We start from the raw sequence: 25,578 nt of genomic DNA, 5'->3' as shown, positions 1-25,578 counted from the left end.
ACTATTGAAAGGAATCAAGTAATACCTTCTTATTGATGGACTAGAAGACAAAGTATTCATGAGTTCATGGAATATTGCATATCTGAACTGGAATAGGATTGTGCGCTATTTCTTGTATATTGTATTTACATATTTTATATATGTTAGGATTGGGTAGCTATTTTTATGCAGGCAGCTGCAGTATCTGATATAATTTTGCGCCTTGGGACTATTCACATTCTCTCTTTTTCTTTGTGAATCACAGGGTTAGATGCATGTAAGGAAAGCGCACTAGGGTACAGCGCACCAAATAGTACAAACAAACAATAGAAATTAACAATACATTTTAAATATCTTGCAGCTCCTTTCAAACTGTGTGAATCATGGGGTTAAATGCACATGAGGAAAGCGCACTAGGGTACAGAGCACCCCCTTGTGAGACTCTTGAGTGGCTGGAGTGGACACAGCACCGTTACATAAGTAACTTTTTAACTGCCGAGTCAACACAGTGTACCCCATACAGCTACAGTACAGCCCCTTGTGAGACTCACACAGCACTTGCAGGCCGGCAGCAGCAGTGCATTCCCTACATAATATATACTGTACACTGAGCTGGCAGTAAATAATGTCCCCCTTAATTTAAAGCAGTTTGCAATGCACACTTTATGCCTCAAGCTAGCAGAGTATACGCAGCAGACTGAAGCATGCTACTGTCTACAGTATCTCCAGAAAATGGCGCTGAGTCCCAGCCGCTGCGCCTTTTATAGAATCCAAGTCCCGCGAGAATCTGATGGCGGGAAGATGACATTCGGCCTCTTTCAGGAATCCGAGTCTGGCAGGAACACCCGAACCGCTCATTTCTTTTTGGAATCGAATAGAGAGTAATGCTCCCAAAGTGATGAGAAACCCCTGTTTTGAGTGACGTGTCATGCCCCCATTTTGAGTGGCCACGCCCCTCTTGATGTGTGGCCACTCCCCTTTTTACATGCTTAAACTATCACTAAGACATTTCTCTACTTGCACCACTGACCACTACATCACCCCGCAGTCACTCACCCTGTCACCTACCAGACCTATCCCTACACACTCACGCTGTCACCTACCAAACCTGTCCCCGCATACTCACCCTGTCACCTACCAGACATGTCCCTGCACACTCACCCTGTCAACTACCAAATGTTACCACCAAATGCCACTTGTTGTGAGGCCACACCCACTTTTCCAGGAAAGCCCCCCTTCCCCCCAATTCCCAAATCATGGTTCCCCCTCTGTCATTTTGTTCTGGAACGGCCCTTGTGGCCCAGGCAAGTCTCTTTTTCATTACTGCAGGATAGCTATAAGTTCTTAACTCATTACTGAGAAAGACCTTACATGAAATTTACATAATTTTTCAGTTTTGGCTAATTTTTAATTTTTTTTTACCTCTAGCAGATTACCACTCACTATTTACCATTTCAAATTAAGCAATTCAAGTCTAATACATAAATTTTAAAAAAGAGAAACAAACACAAAAATGGCGGTGTTTGATAATGTATGACTGGTAGTGTACAAATTGTAAAAATTTAAAATTTTCAGTGTTAAAAACTGTTTTAGGAAAATCAGCATTAGCATCCTGAAGCCCAGCTCAGCAGCCCTCCTTTATTTATCACTGCATACTTAAGACAAACACTACTTAGACTTCTCATGTTTATCCGTTGTTATCCTGTAATCAAGTGAAAGGTATAATTTGCTTTACCTTTTCTATGCAATGTAAATGAAATTCCTTTCTTTAGTTTTTGATAAACAGGTAGTGAGCACAGTGACAGATTTGGATGCCGCCTCCTGTGTTCATTAATATTTTAGACTTTTTCCGGCAGATGAAATTAAACATTTACCTAGCAAATTGTCAGGGATCATATTGTTTTCTTTCTTTCCATTTCGGTACAAGTGACAGGACATTCATTGCAAATTACAGGATACAGCCAATAAGAAGAACAGGACATGTAATTTAGTAACAGATAACAGAAAGAGTTTTCGAATAATAAAGAAAAAAAAAATTCGTATGATTCAATTTAATAGGTGGCGAGATTTCTTTAAGTAGACTGTGCACAGGATCTGGCATAAAGAGCATTTTAAGCATGTAATTAATTTAGTGAGGCGGGTACGCTTGGCAGTGTCTGTGTCATGAGGAAGATGTTTTCACTAGTTTAGTATAATTAAATATAACAAAGTAAGATGTTTGGAATTTGATATGTTTAATGGTATATAAAAATGAAAATAATAAAAAGATTGGGTGGCATGATTAGGCGTGATTAGGACATGGACTGCTTTTGGATAATGGGGGTCATTCCGAGTTGATCGCTCGCTGCCGTTTTTCGCAGCACAGCAATCAGGTCTCTACTGCGCGTGCATATGCACCGCAATGCGCATGCGTGTCGTACGGATACAAAACGTATCGTTGCTAAGCGATGGATTTAACAAAGAATCCATTCATACTGCCGATCGCAAGGAGATTGACAGGAAGAAGGTGTTTGTGGGTGGCAACTGACCGTTTTCTGGGAGTGTTTGGAAAAACGCAGGCGTGTCCAAGCGTTTGCAGGGCGAGTGTCTGACGTCAATTCCGGGACCATAAAAGCTGAAGTGATCGCAAAGGCTGAGTAAGTCCAGACCTACTCAGAAACTGCACATAATGTTTTTGCAGACCTCGGCTGCAAATCCGTTCGCACACTTGCAAAGCAAAAATACACTCTCCCGTGGGCGGTGACCATGCGTTTGCACGGCTGCTAAAAGTAGCTAACGAGTGATCAACTCAGAATGAGGGCCAGTATCTGGGAGCTTCATATTTTATTATTTATTTATTTATTACCAGTTATTTATATAGCGCACACATATTCCGCAGCGCTTTACAGAGAATATTTGGCCATTCACATCAGTCCATGCCTCAGTGGAGCTTACAATCTATATTCCCTACCACGTGCACATATTCACGCTATGGTTTGTTGGGTACCACTGATTTTTGGATTGTGGGAGGAAACCGGAATACCCCATGGAAACCAACGCAAACACGGGGAGAATATACAAACTCCACACAGTTAGGGCCATGGTGGGAATCAAACCCATGACCTCGGTGCTGCGAGGCAGTAATGCTACCTGTTACACCATTATTTTATGGAATGTTTTGTCACAACTAAATATTTCCTTACATCATAACTTCATTCTATGATCCCTGCAAAGATGTAAGATGGTACTGCTTTAATGATTTTCATTGTAAGTCTTGTTCACTTTGTATACCAGCCATTGATTTGTCTCAATAATAAACAATGCTTAAAAAAAAATATTCAGCAGTCAAAATAGAGATAAAATAAATATACAGTAGCATAAAACTATTCATTGTCTATACATCATGGAATGAAAGTAGATTTTTTTTAGAACGTCTGACCACTTATCAACACAGACTGTAGTGTCTATTCAAGAAGCAGTGAAAAGTCTGGGGAAGTGAGCCAATGGAGAAGTTGCCCATGACAACCAACCAGCTCCTACATATAATTTATAGAATGCACCTTATAAATGTTACCACAACATGATTGTTTGCCATGGGAAACTTCTGCACTGTATCACTTCTCTACTCTTTTTATTGCTTCATGAATAGACCCCTATATTATGTGCCTGACTTAGGATGGATGTGATGTCGATGTTGGGCGTAGCGGAGCAATTTTTTTTGAGTGTGGGGGGTATTCAATAACTGGCGTTTTTTTCACCTAGGTAAACAAAACAGCACTTTTCTCTATTTTTTAGGGTGAATGGGGATTCGCCATATACAATAGCAGGGCCGTTTTTTTGCCCATGCAAAATATTCATCAGGAACGAAAAACATGTGGATCATCGAATCAACATGTTTTCACACCTGTGCCGGTAAAAACGAGGCACGTTTTCAACGATTTTGTGGCCTTTTTTCCCCAATGCCTTTTCACACACAAAAAAAAAAAGTGGTGGTGGGGGGGTGGCCTGACCGGCATGGTGGTGAGAAGTATCTCGCATGGGCTCCTGAGTAAATTTACTAATACCTCATAATCGTGGCCATTTACAGGCAGCATTTCTCCCACTCCTGCCTCACCTTGCTGCCCTGTATTGGTTGGTGTGCTCTATGGTGAGAGCGAGGGGTTGCTGACCCTTCAGCACGCTAAGGCCTCCCTGCCCATCCCAAGCCGGGGACTCCAGTGCATCTTGCAGCCGCCGCGGACTACCGGAAGTGCGGTACCGGGAACGCCGCTGTTGAAGCCTTTTTCAGTACCCCTCCTGAAGCAGAGCCATGCTGCCTCCTGCCCACTGCCTTACGCCTGCTGCCTTCTGCTGATATTCACCACCCCAGGACCGCTGGTGAGAGCCGCAGCACAGCCTATGAGCCGAGTGGTACCTGTGTCTCTCCAGCGCTTCAGCACCCGGTGGCCATCTTGGAAGCGGCTCCCTTCAGTCTCCAGCAGCATCATCCTTTGGAGGGGCGGCTGGTGGCAATAACACTGCCCTGCACAGTATATTAGTGATGCCCTGCACCTTTCTGAGGTCTCTGGCAGCACCTGGTGACTGGTGAAGGTGAGTCACTTATACCTCTTCCAATAATTTGATATTTGCTGCCTCCTCTCTCATATCAATGTGTGTTTTCTCTCACTTCCCTTATTCTCCTCTTTTACCACAAATTAAATTGACAAGCCCTGGGAAGGATTTATACAACTGCAATATAGTTGACTTCTCTCAGGAACCTGTCTCACAGACTTTCCTGTTTATTGCATTAGCTGATTGAGGTTGTGACTCCACCTAGTGGTGAGCTCTGTTAATCTCCTTTTACTGTTAGTCTGATCCACTTCAACATGAAGCTTTAATTATTCCTGATTATCTACATCACTACCTGATGCTTCTTGATATTACCATCCTTGTGTCATTCACCGCCAACTCGAGCAATAATAGGATGCTTCTTGCCGATATGATATGTGACGCCTGTTAAATTGTGCCTAGCTGTTTACTATACATTTATTCCAAAACTCCTAGTTCTGAGCTCTGTTGTCCTACTTCCTGCCAAGATGTCGCAGCTCCAAAAAATCTGCAAAGCTTTCTACCACATAGGCCTTTCATACCTTATTCGGGACTTCCACATCTAACCCTGCCTTCTCTGCTTCGTCATCCCCATCAATGAATTCCAGTTCCATGGACGGGGATAGGGTGTCAGAATCTGCGCCCGTCTACCTCCCAAGTCGGCCCTACTTGAATGCTATAATGACATAGTTGCGGTCTCTTCCGACTCATCAGGATATTCAATAAGACCTACAATCCATGGAAAAAAGGATTTAAGATTCCATTCAGGCTCGTATTACTACCATAGAAAATGACCTCACCCTGGTGGCAGACAGAGTGGTCACATTAGAGGAATATAAAGAGGAGACGGACATTAATTGCGCAGATATACATGATCTTATTGCACGTCAGTCCTGTTCATTTATCGAAATGAAACGCAGAATTGAGGATATTGACAACAGAGGTAGGAGAAACAATTTGAGGATTAAAGGCCTCCCTGAAGATGTCCCTCCCTGGGGAATAGTTGATGCCTTGACTACAGTATTTAACGACCTATTAAATGCATCACCGGACTATCAGATCATGTTCTACAGGGCACATAGGGCCCTTCATTCTAAAGGCACCCCCATGTGGTCCCCCTGCAACAGAGATGTCTCCTGAGACCTCTTACGGAGGAACTTAGATTCCACTGGGGATACCCTTTAAGCATCCAGGTATTACATAAGGGAACTATCTACACGCTTCAGAAATATGAGGATGTGCTGAAGTCCTGTTCATCACTGGGACTTCCATCCATTGTGCTCCCAAACTGGTTGGACCCTCTTGAACTACCCACGTAATTTTCTCCTCGTAAGGAGACGTGGCACAAGGTCCGTAATTCCAGAAGACATATCTGTGCTGCTCAGACAGAAGAGGCATCTGCAGTTACCTGATCAAAGTCTATGATGAACCAGCATATATCCTTTAATATGCACTGTCAGTTAGCTGTCTGAGTATCCCTTCTTTGGGTTTCTGATCCTCAGATAATAGTACTGGGATAACACTGTTTGACCTACCCGTATTATGCAATTTATATCTCTTAACATGAACCTAGCATAATTTAGTTCCTTCTGTTTTTCATGAGTATAATGCATAGGTTTTTTAGTTTTCTTTTTAGCCTAGGTCGCTACATGTAACACTCGTACCTAGGCATACATATGTTCTAAACACTATGCTTTTTTGTTCTTCTTGAAGATTATATTCGTCATGTCCACTAGTACCCTTCAAATCCCCATTCTCTGCTGTACATTTTTTTGACCATGGGTTATTTTATAACTTCCATGGCTTTCTACGCAGGGTATTTTTGTTTGACTTTTCTCGCATTTATTATGATTTAGGCGATACCACCGTGCAAATTTAGATATGTTATAACTGTTTCTGATTTTTGGTGGTATATGTTTACTTATATTTTCATGTTTGTTGCCCCCTTTCTTTCCTCATGTGTCTCCCCACCTTTCCCATTTCTCCTTATTGCTCAGCAAGTAAGAACTGACACAGTTGCATGTATAGGAATACTAATTGATGGGTGGCTAGTCTATAGACAGTTTCTCCCCCCTTTAACTCCTGATGGCTAGTTTGAAATTGCTTTCATATAATGTAAAAGGTCTTAATATACCTGAAAAGAGATCCTGTCTCTTACACACTTCGCACACAGATAAAGCCGAAGTGGTGTTTTTACAGGAAACACATTTCAAGAAAGGCACTTTACCAGGTCTCTGTTCACGACATTTTCCTCTAGGATTCTTTAATAACTTTTTCGGGCGCCAAAGCCAGAGGAGTTGCTGTACTATTTGCTAGACATATTAGATTGAGTGATGTTTCGGAGATACCTATAGGGGATGGGAGAGGTCTGCTAATTAAGGGAACCATTGCCCGGCAAACATACACATTTGTAAACCTATATCTCCCTAATCAAAGTCAATCTCGTTCTCTTAAAAAGTTTCTAGAGATGATTGAACAGCATGTAGAGGGTATTCTGGTGGTTGGGGGTGACCTTAATTAGGCATTTGAACCCCTTCTTGACACATCTACTGGGTCTCCCAGGTCATCACTGACAGAGACTAAAAGATTTAAGTTGATTTTACATGACTTCCAATTAATTGACACTTGGCGTCTTTTGCACCCTGCAGACAGGGATTTTAATTTTTATTCCTCCCCTCATGGTTCCTATTCCCGAATAGATTACTTTTGTGTCAGCCACGCATATTTAGACCATCTCTTGGACGCAACTATAGGTCAGATAGTAGGCTCGGACCATGCTCCCATTACACTTACTCTGACTCTCCGTCACCCTCCTGTGAAACAATGGCATTGGCACTTCAATGAACAGCTACTCCGAAATCCAGAATGCCGTAACCAAATAGAAATGGCCATAGATGAGTATATTACCTTAAACACGACCGACACAATTTCACCTGTGACACTATGGGAAGCGCATAAATGTGTGATTAGGGGCAAGGGCATCCAATTGGGCACAAATCTTAAAAAGCAAAAAGTAGAATGCAAAAATGCTTTACTCTTGAAAATTGAAGTCTTAGAGCAAGCTCATAAATGTACACTTGCTTCTGACACACTAGTGGAGCTTCAAGAAACAAGGGCTTCACTTAATAATCTACTTAATGATGGAGTGCGTAGAACATTCCAAGGTGTCCTCACAAATTTCATAGATGGGGGAACAAACCAGGGAAGTTGCTGGCACGAGCCCTTAGAGCACAAAGGGCATTAACTTATATATCTTCACTTAAAGACTCCACGGGTGCCCCCCAATTCACTGATAGAGAGATTGCTACTGTCTTCCACACTTATTATTTGGAATTATATAATCTGACTTTGGCACGCTCAGTGTTTGAACAACAGACACATGAGAATAAGATAAATGATTTCCTAAACAATATTGGGTTTCCTACGCTCCCTGAGGAGATTACACAGGCTCTTGAGGAGTCCTTCACGGAGGGTGAACTTCTGTCAGCCTTGAAGGCATCCCCGGCAGGTAAAAGCCCGGGTCCTGATGGCTTCCCTATTTTCTATTGTAAAGCCTTTCAGGACAAACTTATCGCTCTTTTGTTACAGGCATGTAATGCCATATCCCAGAATGCCATATTCCAGAAGTCCCATTTTTCTGATCAGTCACTTAGAGCTCATATTACTGTTATCCCAAAAGAAGGTAAAGATGTTAAAAACTAATTCCTCTATTAAACGTGGATGTTACATTAAAACTCATGGCTAATCGTCTCGGACCACTCTTACCAAATATTATCCACTCAGATCAGGACGGTTTTGTTCCGGGGAGAGAGGTGAGGGACAATACCATTAAAATAATTGATTTGGTAGATTATGCACAATCACCAAAAGTTACGATGATGCTCCTCTCCACTGACATGGAAAAGGCCTTTGATCGGGTGGATTGTTTTTTTATGACAGCGGTTCTGAGACGATTGGGCCTGGGCGAGACATTTTTACATCTAATTCTCTCACTGTATCGGGCTTCATCGGCTCAGGTTAGAGTAAATGGGACGCTTTCTGAAACAATTAAAATTTCTAATGGCAGTCGCCAGGGCTGCTCACTCTCTCCTCTAGTATTTGTTTTATGTATGGAAGCCTTGTAGAGGACGATAGGGAAGAATTCCAATATTACCGGCTTGCAGGTTGGAGATACTAATCATCGTCTAACTCTATTTGCAGACCATCTTCTTGCAGTTATATCTAATCTAGTCATCTCTCTTCCAAAGCTTATGGAAGAATTTACACACGTTGGTAAATTATCTAATTTTAAAGTGAATTATTCAAAATCTACATCATTGAACATTACTATACCCAGTACCACGGTTTCTGCATTGACTGCCTCGTTTCCATTTACATGGCACCCTTCCCATATAAAATATCTGGGCATACTAATTCCCTCATCCCTACATAAGGCGGTTGCACTCAACCACATTCCTCTTCTACGGAAGTTACGACAAGAGCTAGCGAAATGGCTCACACAGAAGTTCTTTTGTTTGGGTTGTATAAATATAGTAAAAATTAATATACTCCTCAGATTGTTATATCTATTTCAAACAGTACCTTTAAAACTCCCACCCCAATTCCTCCTGGAAGCTCATAAATATATAAGTCATTTTGTATGGGAAGGTTGGAAACCTAGATTCAAGCATTGTAATTTATTCCGACGTAAAACCCAAGGCGGCCAACAACTACCCAAGATCACTGCATATTATCAGGCCTCAGCCTTATATAGGATCCTGGACTGGTCGCGACTGGGCTTACAGATGAAACAATGGGTTGAACTGGAAAATATTGCCACCAATTTAAATTTACTAGCTATCCTGTGGCTTCCAAAAATAAGGACCTCAAGACACTCAAATATAGGTCCCACCTTAGCATTGTGGAAGGCTACACACCTTAAACCGGGAATTTCATCAGAAATGTCTCCACTTATGCCCATCCTGAATAACCCTGGTTTTCCACCGGGACTGACAGGAAGGATTTCCTCCAATTGGAAGAGGGCAGGTATAACCAGGCTAACTCATTTGATTGCGAACCATATGATTAAATAGTTTTCAGAGATATACGAGACTGACGACTTATTAAAAAAAGACTATTGGTTTTTTCTCCAGATTCGTCATTTTATCTGCTCTCTAGGAGGAATATCTAGATTTGATAGGGATCTCACGCATTTCAAAAAAATGTGTTCCCAGTCTGCTGAGCCTACACATGTAATTTCGGGTATATATATGTTATGCACACCAGTGCCTGCAGGAAAGTACTGGTGTCAGGACTGTTATGCACTCCAGTGCCTGCAGGAATGTACTGGTGTTTGAACTGTTATGCAAAACAAATGGACTTACAGACAGACTGGGGAATATGACATAACGTACACAGAAGGTGATAGGGTAACAAAATACACACAAAGTGAACAGAGAAGCCCAGAGGCTAAGGAACTGGGTATCTCCCTTGTATTAGAACTGCTCAGATGGGAAAAGCAAGATGTTGTGTTTTAATACGTAGAGAACCCGAAATGCTGTTGCTAAGGGCAACAGCAAAACCCTAAAGGGTTACCAACGGGTGTGGCAGTAAACTCCTTGGTCAGAGATGGAATGATAGACACAAGGAGAGTCTCCACAATCCTAATTCTCACTTGCAGTGCACAGGTTCAGCTTACTGCCACTAAACTGACCCCTGACACCTAGCACAGTGAGACAGGATTAGACAGGCAAGTCTTAGAATACAGCCGCAAACTTGCTAAGTTCACAGAGTAGTAACAGAACCCCAGCAAGCTAAACGACTGACTCCAGTCTTACTGCTAGGTCTGGATTGGCAGAGTGTAATACCAAATCCCCAGGCCTATTTGCAGTAAGCAACAAACAAATACAAAGCTACACAGTACTGGCTAACTTTCAGAAACTGACTAACCAACAAAGATTCAGCAGCATCTGCTTACCCTGAGAAGAGGCCTTATAAAGCAGGTGCTGTCCACGCCCCACTCAGACCTCACAGACAGTGAGCACAAAAACCAGCACCGGATCCCCTGCCATGCACAGAGCCTATAACCACTGCACAGCAAAAGACCCGAACCGGAGTATCAGCTGCGCTCAGGTTACTCCGCTAGCACTTGTCTCCCGGTTGCCATGACGACGTGGCAGCACAGGGCAGGAGACCCTAACAGTACCCCCCCTCTGACGAGGGGTCAAAGAACCCCTACCACCGGGTTTATCGGGGAACTGCGAGAAGAAAGAGCGTATCAGTCTGGGGGCATGAAGATCACAACTGCGCACCCACGACCGCTCCTCCGGGCCATACCCCTTCCAGTGCACCAAAAATGACAGCCGACCCCGAACCACCTTTGAGTCAAGAATCCTTTCAACAACAAACTCCCTCTGGCCACGTATCAGAAGAGGGGAAGGTCTTCCACTGGAAGAAGGATTACTAATCGCCCGTTTTAAAAGGGAACAATGAAATGTTTTATTGATACCCAAAGAACGGGGCAGATCTAACTGAAATGCCACCGGATTGATAACCCTGGTGATCTTATAAGGGCCGATGAACCGGGGGCCTAACTTATGAGATGGCTGTCTCAACTTCAAATTCTTGGTAGACAACCAGACGAAGTCTCCTAATTTGAAGCTGCAGGGTCTTTTCCGCTTATCAAAAACCCTTTTGGTCACTAATGACACAGACACAAGGGCTTTCTTCACTTTCCGCCAAATACCTCTAAGGACCGAAACCACAGAGGAACCACCAGGCGTGGAGTCCAGGGGGTCAAAAGAATTGGCCTTAGGATGATGCCCATACACACAAAGGAAGGGAGAGATCCCTGTAGCAGAGTGAGCCGCGTTGTTATAGGCAAACTCCGCCATGGACAGATGAGCAACCCAGTCAGTCTGACACTTGGAGACATAACACCTGAGGAACTGCTCCAAGGACTGGTTCACCCTTTCAGTCTGCCCATTAGACTGCGGATGGTAGCCCGACGACAAGCTGACAGAAATCTGGAGATCGGAACAAAATGCCCTCCAGAATTTGGCCACAAACTGGGATCCGCGGTCAGAGACCACATCAAGTGGCAACCCGTGGAGACGCACAACATGCAGCATAAATAATTCAGACAGGCGTCTGGCCGATGGCAGCCCAACCAGTGGAACGAAGTGCGCCATCTTCGAAAACCTGTCAACGACAACCCAGATGGCTGTCATCCCCGAGGATTTGGGCAAGTCCACCACAAAATCCATTGAAATGTGGGTCCATGGCTTAGATGGGATAGAGAGTGGATGTAATGGGCCAACAGGAACCCCTCTAGGAGTCTTATTTCGGGCACAGATGTCACATGCCCGAACCCACTGATCCACATCCTTAGCCACCAAGGGCCACCACACCGCCCTAGATAGCAACTCCCGAGTTCTGGCAATACCCGGGTGACCTGCAGACTTCTTGGCATGGAATTCCAGGAACACTCGCTGTCTTAACCTAGGAGGCACAAACAAAAGACCTACCGGAAGGTCTGGAGGAGCCTGCTCCTGTGCTCTAAGGACTAATGATAAGAGGTCCTGGGTAATGCCCACTTTAATACATGATGGGGAAACAATAGGCAACGGCTCCTCGGTGGTCTCCTGGATTGGAGCAAAACTCCGCGAGAGCGCATCAGCCTTGATGTTTTTTGACCCAGGGCGATATGTTATCAAAAAATTAAAGCGAGCAAAAAACAAAGCCCATCGTGCCTGCCTGGCATTGAGACGCTTCGCTGACTCTAAATATGCCAGATTCTTATGGTCAGTGAGAATTGAGACCACAAACTTAGCCCCCTCAAGCCAGTGTCTCCACTCCTCGAGTGCATCCTTAATAGCCAACAATTCCCGGTTACCCACGTCATAATTCATCTCGGCAGGCGAAAATTTACGGGAAAAGTAAGCACAGGGATGAAGGCGATTATCAGACACTCCCATCTGAGAAAGCACTGCCCCAATACCCATCTCAGAGGCATCCACCTCCACCACAAAAGGACGCTCTGGATCTGGGTGTCGCAGCACCTTGGCCGAAACAAATGCCCTTTTGAGACGGGCAAAAGCCGCTTTAGCCTCACAAGACCAGTGAGCAACATCCGCCCCTTTCTTAGTGAGTGCCACCAAGGGCGCCACTATAGACGAAAATATAGCGATAAATCGTCTATAAAAATTCGCAAAGCCCAGGAAACGCTGAAGCGCCTTCAAACTAGTGGGCTGCACCCAATCCAGGACTGCCTGTACCTTGGAACCCTCCATTTGGAAACCTTCTGGGGAGATAATATATCCTAGAAATGCGATTTGCTGAACTTCAAATTCGCACTTCTCCAGCTTCGCCCAAAGCCGGTGGTCTCTGAGTTTCTGGAGGACTAAGCGTACATGCTTCCGATGTTCCTCCAGGGAATGGGAGAAGATTAGGATGTCATCTAAGTATACAACTAAGAATCTATCCAAATATTCCCTGAGCACATCATTCATGAAATCCTGGAAGACTGCCGGGGCATTACAGAGCCCAAAAGGCATCACCAAATATTCATAATGCCCTGAGTGGGTATTAAAGGCAGTCTTCCATTCATCCCCCTCTCTTATTCGGATTAGATTGTATGCACCGCGTAGGTCAATCTTAGAAAAAATGGTGGCAGTACGAAGCTGGTCAAACAAGACCGAAATGAGAGGCAGTGGGTATGAGTTTTTAATCGTGATACGGTTCAATTCCCTGAAGTCGATGCAGGGTCGCAACGAACCGTCCTTTTTACCCACGAAGAAGAACCCCGACCCAACTGGAGACTGTGAAGGTCTGATAAATCCCTTAGCCAAGTTCTCCTGAATGTACTCTGCCATAGCCTGAGTCTCAGGACGTGACAGGGAGTACAACCTGCTCTTGGGAAGCTTAGCATTTGGCAACAAATCAATGGCACAGTCATAGGGGCGATGGGGAGGTAGTACCTCTGCAACTTTTTTGGAGAACACATCCGCAAAATCTGCATAACACCCTGGCAATCCTGGCAAACTTAGCTGCGAGAGCCTGACTGGAAGGCTCAAGCAACTCCTGAAACAATCAGTACCCCAACTAAGAATCTCCCCAGAGACCCAGTCAAATTGAGGATTGTGGGCCCTTAACCAGGGTAACCCCAACACCAATGGGGCAAAAGTACAGACAGTCACATAAAAGGACAATTTTTCAGAGTGTGTGGCTCCAATAAACAAAGAAATCTGGCTAGTGCAAGAGGTAATTTTACCTTGGGATAATGGTTCCCCGTTTAACCCACAAATCTCAATTTCCGATGCCAAGGGTACTAAGGGAACAGAGTGTTTCAGGGCGAATTGGCGGTCCATAAAAACCCCGTCGGCCCCACTGTCCACAAAGGCCTCAGTCTTGACAGTTTGACCGAGGATCTTCAAGGTCACCGGAATGATAAAAGTCTTCTTGGGAAATTCTGACTTCTGGCCTGACAGGATATTTCCCATCACCCTCAGGCCCTGAAGTTTTCCGGCTTTTCTGGGCATGATACTACCACATGACCTTTATTCCCACAGTACAAACACAACCCCTGCTGTCTCCTCCGCGTCTTCTCACGCGAGGAGAGGCGGGTAGCCCCAATCTGCATAGGCTCCTCGGAAAATTCCTCAGAGTCTGAGGTTCCCTTGGGAAGGAAGGAAATCTCAGTCTCCCTTTCAAGCCTACGCTCTCTCAGCCGTCTATCCACCCGGATGGATAACTGCATGAGCTGATCCAAGCTATCAGGCAAGGGATATTGTACCAGTTGGTCCTTTATCTGGTTAGAAAGACCTCTTCGGTACTGGTGTCTCAGGGCTGGGTCATTCCACTGGGTATCATGGGCCAACCTCCGAAACTCCGTACAGTAAACCTCAACTGGCCTTCGCCCTTGCTTAAGGATCGAAATCTGAGCCTCGGCTGAGGCCGTCTTGTCAGGGTCATCATACAACATGCCCAGTGCCGTAAAAAAAGCATCAACACTTTTAAGCGACGGACAGTCAGGCTGCAACCCATATGCCCAGACCTGTGGGTCTCCTTGTAGCAAGGAAATCACTATGCCCACCCGCTGAATCTCCGACCCAGAAGACTGAGGCCTAAGCCGGAAGTATAGCTTGCAGCTCTCCTTGAAACAAAAGAACTGCGAGCGATCTCCAGAAAAACGATCCGGGAGATTTACTTTCGGCTCCTTAACCCCTGCAGGTGCTGCTGCTGCGGGAGCTCCGCCAGCAGCCTGGGAGGTGTGCATTTTAATGGACAAATCATTAAATTGTCGAGTCAGGACCTGCACCTGATCGACCACCTGTTGCAACATATTTTTAAGGGTTAGCTCCATATTCCCACAAAATTTCAACAGGAGTATTAGGCTGCTGAATATGTTATGCACACCAGTGCCTGCAGGAAAGTACTGGTGTCAGGACTGTTATGCACTCCAGTGCCTGCAGGAATGTACTGGTGTTTGAACTGTTATGCAAAACAAATGGACTTACAGACAGACTGGGGAATATGACATAACGTACACAGAAGGTGATAGGGTAACAAAATACACACAAAGTGAACAGAGAAGCCCAGGGGCTAAGGAACTGGGTATCTCCCTTGTATTAGAACTGCTCAGATGGGAAAAGCAAGATGTTGTGTTTTAATACGTAGAGAACCCGAAATGCTGTTGCTAAGGGCAACAGCAAAACCCTAAAGGGTTACCAACGGGTGTGGCAGTAAACTCCTTGGTCAGAGATGGAATGATAGACACAAGGAGAGTCTCCACAATCCTAATTCTCACTTGCAGTGCACAGGTTCAGTTTACTGCCACTAAACTGACCCCTGACACCTAGCACAGTGAGACAGGATTAGACAGGCAAGTCTTAGAATACAGCCGCAAACTTGCTAAGTTCACAGAGTAGTAACAGAACCCCAGCAAGCTAAACGACTGACTCCAGTCTTACTGCTAGGTCTGGATTGGCAGAGTGTAATACCAAATCCCCAGGCCTATTTGCAGTAAGCAACAAACAAATACAAAGCTACACAGTACTGGCTAACTTTCAGAAACTGACTAACCAACAAAGATTCAGCAGCATCTGCTTACCCTGAGAAGAGGCCTTATAAAGCAGGTGCTGTCCACGCCCCACTCAGACCTCACAGACTGTGAGCACAAAAACCAGCACCGGATCCCCTGCCATGCACAGAGCCTATAACCACTGCACAGCAAAAGACCCGAACCGGAGTATCAGCTGCGCTCAGGTTACTCCGCTAGCACTTGTCTCCCGGTTGCCATGACGACGTGGCAGCACAGGGCAGGAGACCCTAACAATATAAAATTTTGTTGGACGAGTACTTTCCTAATAATAATAATAATTTTATTTATATAGCGCTCTTTCTCCAACAGGACTCAAGGCGCTTTTCCTGACAATCCTTCCTATTGTGATGCAAGGGATTGTGACCTTTTACATCGAGGGGTTAGAATTAATTGGGAAAAACAATGTCAAGTAATAGCACATTGCTCTACGAGCCTTGAAGTTGTCGAGACTAAATATAAATTACTCACAAGATGGTATAGATGCCCTACCCTACTTAATACGTTTTTTCCTTTAGTGTCACCCTTATGTTGGAGATGCGGTAAAGAAAGAGGCACTTTTATCCACATTTGGTGGGATTTTTCATTAATCACTCCTTTCTGGACTAACGTTATTGAGATATCATTTAAAATTCTGGGGTATCAGGTCCCATGCCGGCCAGGCTTTTGGTTACTATCATATTCAACCATTCCTATAGCGAGTTATAAAAAAAATATTTTCTTAAACATCTTAATAATGCTGCTAGAGCTGTAGTTCCAGTACTTGCACCAACTATTTGGGAATGGTGTCAGCGAATAGATTTTTATATGTCCATGGAAGACATTTTTTATACAGCCTTAGACAAACATTCAGACTATGTAGCCACTTGGTTTAGTTGGATAGAGTTTAAATCCACATCGACCTATGTTGCACTAGTACCCCCAACTCATTCACATTAAACAAGTACCTGTTATTCCTTTGATTAGACTAGCGTTATATTCCAGTGTATTTCCTCGCTTGCTTGCTATCCTTTCCCTACCCCCTCTGTTCCTTCTTCTTGTGTTTCCCTCTGTCCAGTCCTGTCTTCTCTCTACCCTGATGAAAATGGATGATTATTCAATGTTGATTACATTGCTTTCTAGTACATTTACAACTTGGTTGCATAATTATAGTTTATTCTAATTGTTGAAACATACAATAGACAATGCAACAAGACTGTTGGTTACATTAATTTATTCAACTCAATTATTGTCATACCATGGAAGTATCTATGTTTTATTGTGTTTGATTGTTGTGAAAAACCATCTCTTTCAAAATAAAGATTTTATAAAAAAATAAAAAAAAAGCAAAAAGGTATTGGCGAAAAAGCCTTAAAAACGTGCGACAACGCCCCGCAATTAACTACTCAGCGGGGTAAATTCAATAGCTTCAAAATTGCCAGGGCTAATTGAATACCCCCCTAAGTCACACTGCACTTGTGCAGTGTTGATCTTGCGAAAGCGGTCGCAGTCAGGATTTATTCACGAAGTGATTGACAGAGAATGCTTGTGGACGATCAAATGCAGGCGTGTTGAAACCATGTTATGAATCAGTGTTTGCGAATGCGATCCCTTACACAGTTAAAATGGCTCTGGCATCTAACTTCCAGCGGGCATGCTGCACAGCAACAGAGTTACTAAGAAGATCGGTGATCGACCAATGTGTTTCCCATGGTTTAATTTTAATGCACAAACGGCGGATCTGATTGCTGCCTGTGAGCACATTAATACAAATCCTGGGTGCTGCAACATTTGCAGATTTTTGCACAACCGCTAAATATGGGATCATAGAGGCATTTGAGGCCATCTTTGAATCTGGCCCTTTGGTGGGAACTAATAGCTATTTTCAAGTATTGGCTTTAACTGGGCCAAAAAAGGACATAGGGCTTGTTTTTGATTTGTGTGTGCGGCTGTGCACAAATCAATTACAAATGCAGCAGGAGGCGTCTGTAGGAGATGAAGCCGTCTGGATGAATCTGCCAGATCCGAATGCTGCGTCTTATCAGATCACCATCTTGACCATCATTCGTGACTCGCGATGTTAGACCACGGTCAGTCTGCGTAAGCCGATGCTTACGCAGACTGGCTGTAGGATGCGGACAGCTGGGTCTAGGAAGTCTGCGTCAGATGATGCAGACCCTGGACCCAGCATGCCACCTCTGCTCCACCTCCAAATGCCATAATGTGTCAATCATGCTGCGGCTAAGAGAGACTGCGAGCGATACTGCAAGATCCGTACTGCACATGCGCAGGATGAGTCTTGTGCCTGCGCAAACACACAAACATCAGATTTGTACATAAGCCATCAGGATTGCATATAAATCTGAATCAGTCCCTTTGTTATTTTTTTTTATTTTTATTTAGCCAACATGACTATTGATATGTTCTTTGGGTCATTGCCAGGCTGGAATATAAATCTTCTCCCAAGTCCTAGGACTCTTGCAGACTGCAGCAGAGGGTTTCTAACCTAAAATGAATTTATACTGTGCTCCATTGATTTTATCCTCTGTTACGTTTTCCAGTGCCTGAAGCAGAGAAGTGTTCCCATAGCATTATGCTCTTGTCATCATACATCACGGTAGAGATAATGTTAGGGTTGCATCAAACACAGCACCTTGTGTTGAGGCTAAAAAGTTAAATCTTTCAGAGATAGTTAATGAACAAAATGATCGCATAAAAGCAGGAGAATGTTTTCTGGATATGGAGATAAGGGTCTCATTTATCAATGAGTAATACAAGTCAGTGTGAATGTTAATACGCATTGTGTGTGATAAATGGTGTTCCAGCCAATCAGCTCCTAACTGTCATGTTTTTGAAAAATGACAGTTCAGAGCTGATTGTCTGGAGCACCATTTATCACACGCAATGAGTTTTATCATTCACAACAGGTTTCATGACTCGTTTATAAATGGGCCCTTAAGTTTGTTTTAAAAAAAAAAGAGATAAATACCTCTTCTCCAGTGGCAGCTGCAGTGCAATCCAAACTCATAATAGGGGAGCCACACCAACTGCCACCCGAAACGCTGCCAAACATTGCTGACCGGGACTCACAGGCAGTTTGTGTGGTTCCCCGATTTGAATTTTGGATTAAGAAACTATTATCCCCATTCCCAGAAAACATAAATATCACATTTTCCTGCTCTTATGAGATAATTATGTTTGTTAAATATCCCCCTATGTTTCATCAGACTATATAATTGTCCCCATTTATTTCAAAATACACTGACCAACCGTGGCACTCACTGGTTTTGCGGTTGCTGAGTCTGCTAATCCCAGATTGTGTACACAGTACCCAGGGGCGATTATTAGTCCAAAAACAGACTAATCGGATGATTGGATCTGACCATTTGCATGACATTCTCCAAAACGATGAGCCGATATTGGGGGTAATTCAGAGTTGATCGCAAATGCAAATTTGTTAGCAGTTGGGCAAAACCATGGGGGTAATTTCAAGTTGATCGCAGCAGGATTTTTGTTAGCAATTGGGCAAAACCATGTGCACTGCAGGGAGGCAGATATAACATGTACAGAGAGAGTTAGATTTGGGTGTGGTGAGTTCAATCTGCAATCTAAATTGCAGTGTAAAAATAAAGCAGCCAGTATTTACCCTGCACAGAAACAATATAACCCACCCAAATCTAACTCTCTCTGCACATGTTATATCTGCCTCCCCTGCAGTGCACATGGTTTTGCCCAACTGCTAACAAAATTCCTGCTGCGATCAACTCAGAATCACCCCCCATGTGCACTGCAGGTGTGGCAGATATAACATTTGCAGAGAGAGTTAGATTTGGGTGGGTTATATTGTTTCTGTGCAGGGTAAATACTGTCTGCTTTATTTTTACACTGCAGTTTAGATTTCAGTTTGAACACACCCCACCCAAATCTAACTCTCTCTGCACATGTTATATCTGCCCCCCCCCCCCCCCCACTGCAGTGCACATGGTTTTGCCCAACTGCTAACAAATTTGCTGCTGCAATCAACTCTGAATTAGGCCCATTGTGCCCATGTTGTAGTGCATTTGAATTGCTGATAATCTATTCGACAATTCTACTTCACCTTTGCGAATATCTTAAAGTACAGGAAAGCCCCCCATACATCAGCAATCACAAAAAAAACATACATTACAGATATTTTTGAGTGAATTGCAGATCATTTTCAGCAAATACAGATCTGCCAATCTTGAAAGGCTAATCAGTTTACTACAAATGGTCTGCAAACCTACTGATTGTTACCATACACTAGCAATCTACAGCCCCAATTGATCTATGAAATCCAACATGTTGGACAACCTGATTTAACAATCCCAATCGATTTTTGGTCTGAATCCACGATCTGTGAACCCCATACATTGCAGAATTATTTGCACAATCATCTTCAAATTGCCAAATTGCCCCATTCTATTGCTGATTTATATCTGGTCTTTAAATATGGGGAAAAAATTGAGATTGCTATGGTATGGGAGCCTTTAGTAGGGCCCAGGGGTGTAGCGAGGGTGGCTCCAGTGGAGCATGAGCTCCGGGCGCCAAAAAAGTTAGGGGGCGCACACTGACTCGGACTCAGAGACTAGGTGGGGAACAGGTCAGGCCAGTGGTGACAGCAGGAGACACTGACATCCAGCACATGCCGGAGCTCTGCCCGCCCTTTTTACATGTCTCACTGTCTGCTTGTAGCTGTGCAGCCGGGTTGCTTTTGTCCTGCAGCCTTCACTGCTGCAGCACCTCTTTCTGCTTAGTCTGCTGCAGCACCTCTCTCTGCCCCAGATGCTGTAGCACCTCTCTCTTCCTCGGCTGCTGCAGCACCTCCTTCTGCCCCGGCTGATGCAGCACCTCTTTCTGCCTTGGCTGGTGCAGCACCTCTCTCTGCCCCAGATGCTGTAGCACCTCTCTCTTCCTCGGCTGCTGCAGCACCTCTCTCTGCCCCGGCTGATGCAGCACCTCTTTCTGCCTTGGCTGCTGCAGACCTCTCTCTGCCCCAGCTGTTGCAGCACCCCTCTCTGCCCCGGCTGCTACAACATCTCTCTCTACATTGATGCTGCAGCATCTCACTATGCCCCAGCTGCTGCTGCTACAGCACCTTTATCTGCAATATCTATGTATTTCTTGCGTGTCTGGGGATGCATGATCTCTGTTTTATACTTTATGGGGCGGGACTTGCCCAAGGGAAACTTTAACACTGAGCTCTACGAGGTCTAAAACCGTCCCTGTGACTAATTTAGAATTTTTTAATATTTTTTCTTTTCAAATATAACATGCCACACCATGTTGGGCAGGCCACCAATTCAGTACAGGGGAGGGGGCGCCGAAACATACCCTTGCTCCGGGCACCATGGCACCTAGCTACACCTCTGGTAGGGCCGTCAGTAAAAAATATTCAGGTGTACCTAGCATTACACGGGAGACTTCAATAAATTAATTATGTGCCCTCTGAAGAGAATTGATTACAGTACAGTTTATTTAAATGTTTTCGCATCATGTACTATAGCTCACTCCAAGCCCAGCATCTCCTGACCACCCCTGTCTCCTACCCCAACGCCTTATGTCACTAATACCTATACTGCTTTAATGGACTTGACTTGATAGCTCTTTGCTGGTCAGTTGTACTGTCCTTGATTACATTTCGGATGCTGATGTGCCTGGTATTCGAAACCCGTTGGCTATGACATTGCAGCCGGACACTCAATTTATTGAGCTATCTGCCCTTGCATAGAAAGCTAGATAATGTCAAGCTGTAGAGTCTTAACTATTTGAAGCTTACCTTGTACTTTGTGAAGGGGTGATCAGCGTTGCGGCTGGGCAGATCTATGTAGTGTGTGGCTGCAAGGGATTGGATATGTGGCTGTACACTGCATGGATCTGCTCGATTATGGTGCTGGTTATCTTTTTACGGAGTACAGTTAGCTTCATATAGTTAGAAATCTCATAGTTTTTATGCGGGATAAAGTGGCTCGGTGGGTGGGGTGTTTGGCTGGGATGCAGCAGGTTGTGGGTGTGAGTCCTGGGTGTGGCAGATTATTGAAATCTGTTTTATAATGAGGGGTATTGTGGCTGAATAATGGCGAGCTCTCAGCTTGAGTGCATGAATGTGGTATAAAGAGGATTTGTGTCCAATATAATGTGGGAAGGGGTATCATAGCATGGGTTTTCCCTGGGATCAATTTTGACATGCCCCTTCCCCACGAGGTGTGCGCCTTATGTCTCTATTGGAAAAGGAAGGGGGGCGCCAATTCTCTCTCTGGCACAGTGATAAAGCTAATTATTTATCTTGAACCTAAGCTATATACTTATTAAAGACAACATACGCAATAGGCGCACGAGGTGCCGTAATGGTGCGCACTTAGCGTAGCAGACGCTAGGCCGTGGTCGAGACGCACGAGCGGCACGTTCGCTCACGGCTTACGCTTGGTATCGAGCACGCTATAGGCGGCCCGAGTACTGTAATGCTACGCTATTAGCGTAGCGGAGCTGTACCGCGAGAGCGGGATACGAGCGGCGCTGACGCTCACTGATCTACACACAGACAACCTTGTAACAACACACTGTAAGGGTATGGTTATACTGTAAACCTTAGTACTGTAATATTACTACAATGTAACGCTGATTAACCTTTATTATATGAAAGCTGTTTGAGCGACTGAGACGCTCAGTAACCCTTTATACTAACTAGTGAAACACACACTCCTTGCTAAGGTTCCAACACCTTTACTGACGATATTTAGTACGTAAAAAGGGGAAAACAGATACAGTTCATACACTACAGACCTGACATTAATACCTAAACACAATAACTAAACAGAAATACAAACATTAGCAAATGATCGAAAATACAAATACATAGAATAAGAATGAATGGCTTACATTAAACGGGTAACAAAGTGGCCACAGAGAAACATACCATACGGGGGAACACTCGCTAGCGCAACCGGATCCAGTCCTCCAATTATCCGACTGATAATTGTTGATGAGAGAGAGTACTGGCCGGTCAGGGGACAGTGGCCTTTATATACACAACATACAGTATACTACAAAGGGCCCTACAATCTCATTGTTCATTGGACACAGGAATGTCCCTCCGCATTATAACCAAAGGTCATAGGTGGATTCGAACAGGTGGGCTGTGACTATTTCAAACTGCTCAGATGGGAGGTATCCTCAGGATTCCCGCCGCATGGATAATGAACCGCAAATACAGTAAATGTCCATAAACTACTCATAGACATAGCTATACGCAGGAGCGATTAATCTCTACCTAACCAGCACCGGATTGTTTCTAATAAAATACTCTTCAGTTAGGTACTAAACACCACCGCTCAGACCCTGTCTGACCCTTTGCATCATGCAAAGAGGAATTCCTCTGTCCACGAACCAGTTACACTAAACATACTTACAGGTATTATTAAGGGGACTATTACCTATAAAACACACTATATTGGTTAAATATGTAGCGATCGAGTCGCCCGCCAGACGCACACAAACTGTACCATAAATGCACATCCCCATGCGCAGGCGACGTGGGAGCGTCCCCTACGCGACCTGAGGGGATGCGTACGCACGGGGGAGTGGGTGCACGAGCAGCGGGCATGTGCATTGGGGTTAGTACAAAGCGATGAGAATAACGATATTTTTCGACTTTGACAGTCCACCCTTTGGCAGTCACCAATAACTGCCACTTCCTAAACAATTCAAACAGAAAAATATATGTCATCATGTAAATACCTTTTTATGATTGGGAAAAGGGAGGAGAGGAGAAGGTGGGAAAGATATGACCTAGTGAGATAGTAAAGCATGTGTATGAATCCATGTCTGAGGGGTCATGTATCATCGTGCCGTACGTGTTTTAAAGCAAGCTTCGAGGTATTGCGAAGTATACATTTGAATCCTTCTTATCCCGTATTAAGGGTCTGTGGATGGGCTGTTAAACTCTACCGAGCTCTTTTCGGCTTTTGGTTGCAACAAATGGGGTGCACATTAGTTGATGATACATGAAGGGGGAGAGTATGTGAATATCACCTGTCGACTATGTGGAATATTACCTGGAAGTTGTAGAGATGAAGATAAGAAACAATCGTTATAAATGCAGTCATATAACTATGTGAGTTTTAGTAGACAGTCGCCGATTGGGGTCTTGTTGAGGTCTTGTCTGATGTACGTGTTGTCTGATGTCTCGCGGTGCTTTTGCTGTAAGTGGTGAGCAAAAGCTTTTCCAGTGTCCATAAAATTACAGTCTCTAAAGTATTGGGTTTCCAGTAGATAGTTAAAGTTACTAAAAGTATTGGGTGTCTGTGACACAGTTCATCAATGGTCTGTATAAAAGAGGTTGTCAAATTCTTCTTCCAAGTGTATGTCCTTGTACCTTGGAGGAAAACAAAGGAGAAACGGGTGAAAGAAACGGACCGTGGAATCACATTTTCATCACAACATTGTCTCTATTGACGGATCATAAATTAAATTAGTTGTTGTTATTACAGTGTCCTCGCTCCTCAGACTCATCACTCTGGTACTACGTTTACACTTTGTTAAAGTCCGAACGCATCTAAATATCAGACAAATCAATATGACGACTCCCAGAATACACAAGAGAAATTTCCCTACATCCATGATAATGCCTTGGGCCCATTCTCCTAAACCAGAGAACCAATTTCGTGGGTTCAACCATGACACCCAGCCGGTCAGATCATTACCCACAGCAGCGAGAGTAAGATTATGCCTCCTTCGAAACTCCCACTTTAATTGCAAAATGTCATCCATCTTTTGGTCTATGACCTCGGCCGGGTCCTCAGTGCTGTTTGTAATATACGTGCAGCACTTTACACCATACTGAGTTGCTAGGGTAACACAATACCCGCCTGTCACTGCTGTGAGGTAATTGAGAATCATCCTATGCTGAACCAGCTCTGTTTTGTAGGCTTGTAGCTCTCTCCCAGTATACCTGAACGTGTCGTCATACATTTCGGTGATATTGTCTATTAGGTTCGCAAGTGCGTTTATATACCTAAAGTTTATCACTCCTCTGGCGGTACGAGTGATATCTAACGCGAGTAGGAATTGAATCCCGGTGGATTCATGGATCAGATCAGAGGCCGGATGCTCTGTCCTCTCTATCAGGTGCCTTTTAACAACGTGCTCGTAATGAGTGTGAATATAAGGAGCTTGGGCACCGCGTTGAATGTCTTTCATTTTGTTATGGGATACAGTCATTACTTCAGGCAGTACCTTTCCAATGTAACACAATCCCTCTGAGTTTGGGGCAAGCCACTTATACGCCTTCCTCCCGCATATGAAATATGCATCATCGGGGAGAACATATGGGATGGAGTATGACATAACCATGTTACAAACTTTCCATGTGAAATCTCCTAACCCTAATTCTCCCATCTGTCTAGTACACGTATCCGGTTGTACGATATGTGCACAGTATCCTGGTGATACTTCTCCAACTCGCATGATCCTACTTCCTAGAGTGTATCTATACCGGAAATATTTTCCACTGTCGGCTACCTGGCGTATAAGCTCTGAATCTATGGGCATTCTATCGGCTCTGTGTGAAAATGTCATGGTTTGGTTGTTCCATGACACTTCCCAATTTCCCGGCTTTCGGGGATTGGAAATGTTAAAGCATACTAAGGACCTATCTACGTGGTATTGATGGAGCCTCAAACTAGGAAGACTAGAAATATTAAATCTCTTGTCCACCGGCCTCCCACCCTTTAACTCAAGTACCTCATCTACCGTTAAAGGATATGGCACTAGTCCTGACTTTCTATGACCTTGAGGTACTTGTGAGCACACCCAACAGTCTGTTTGGTTTAACACTTTACCCACCAATGAGTGATAGTCACTCAATGGATGCCGGTCCATATTGATATTAAAACGGGACTGACATTCCTTGATGCAGCCGTCCTCAACTATGTTGTTACAATTTCTACAGATACAATTCT

The sequence above is a fragment of the Pseudophryne corroboree genome, chromosome 3 (assembly GCF_028390025.1).
Source record: "Pseudophryne corroboree isolate aPseCor3 chromosome 3, aPseCor3.hap2, whole genome shotgun sequence".
NCBI lineage: Eukaryota > Metazoa > Chordata > Amphibia > Anura > Myobatrachidae > Pseudophryne > Pseudophryne corroboree.
The sequence above is the reverse complement of the archived record's forward strand: the minus strand, read 5'-3'. Positions refer to the sequence as shown.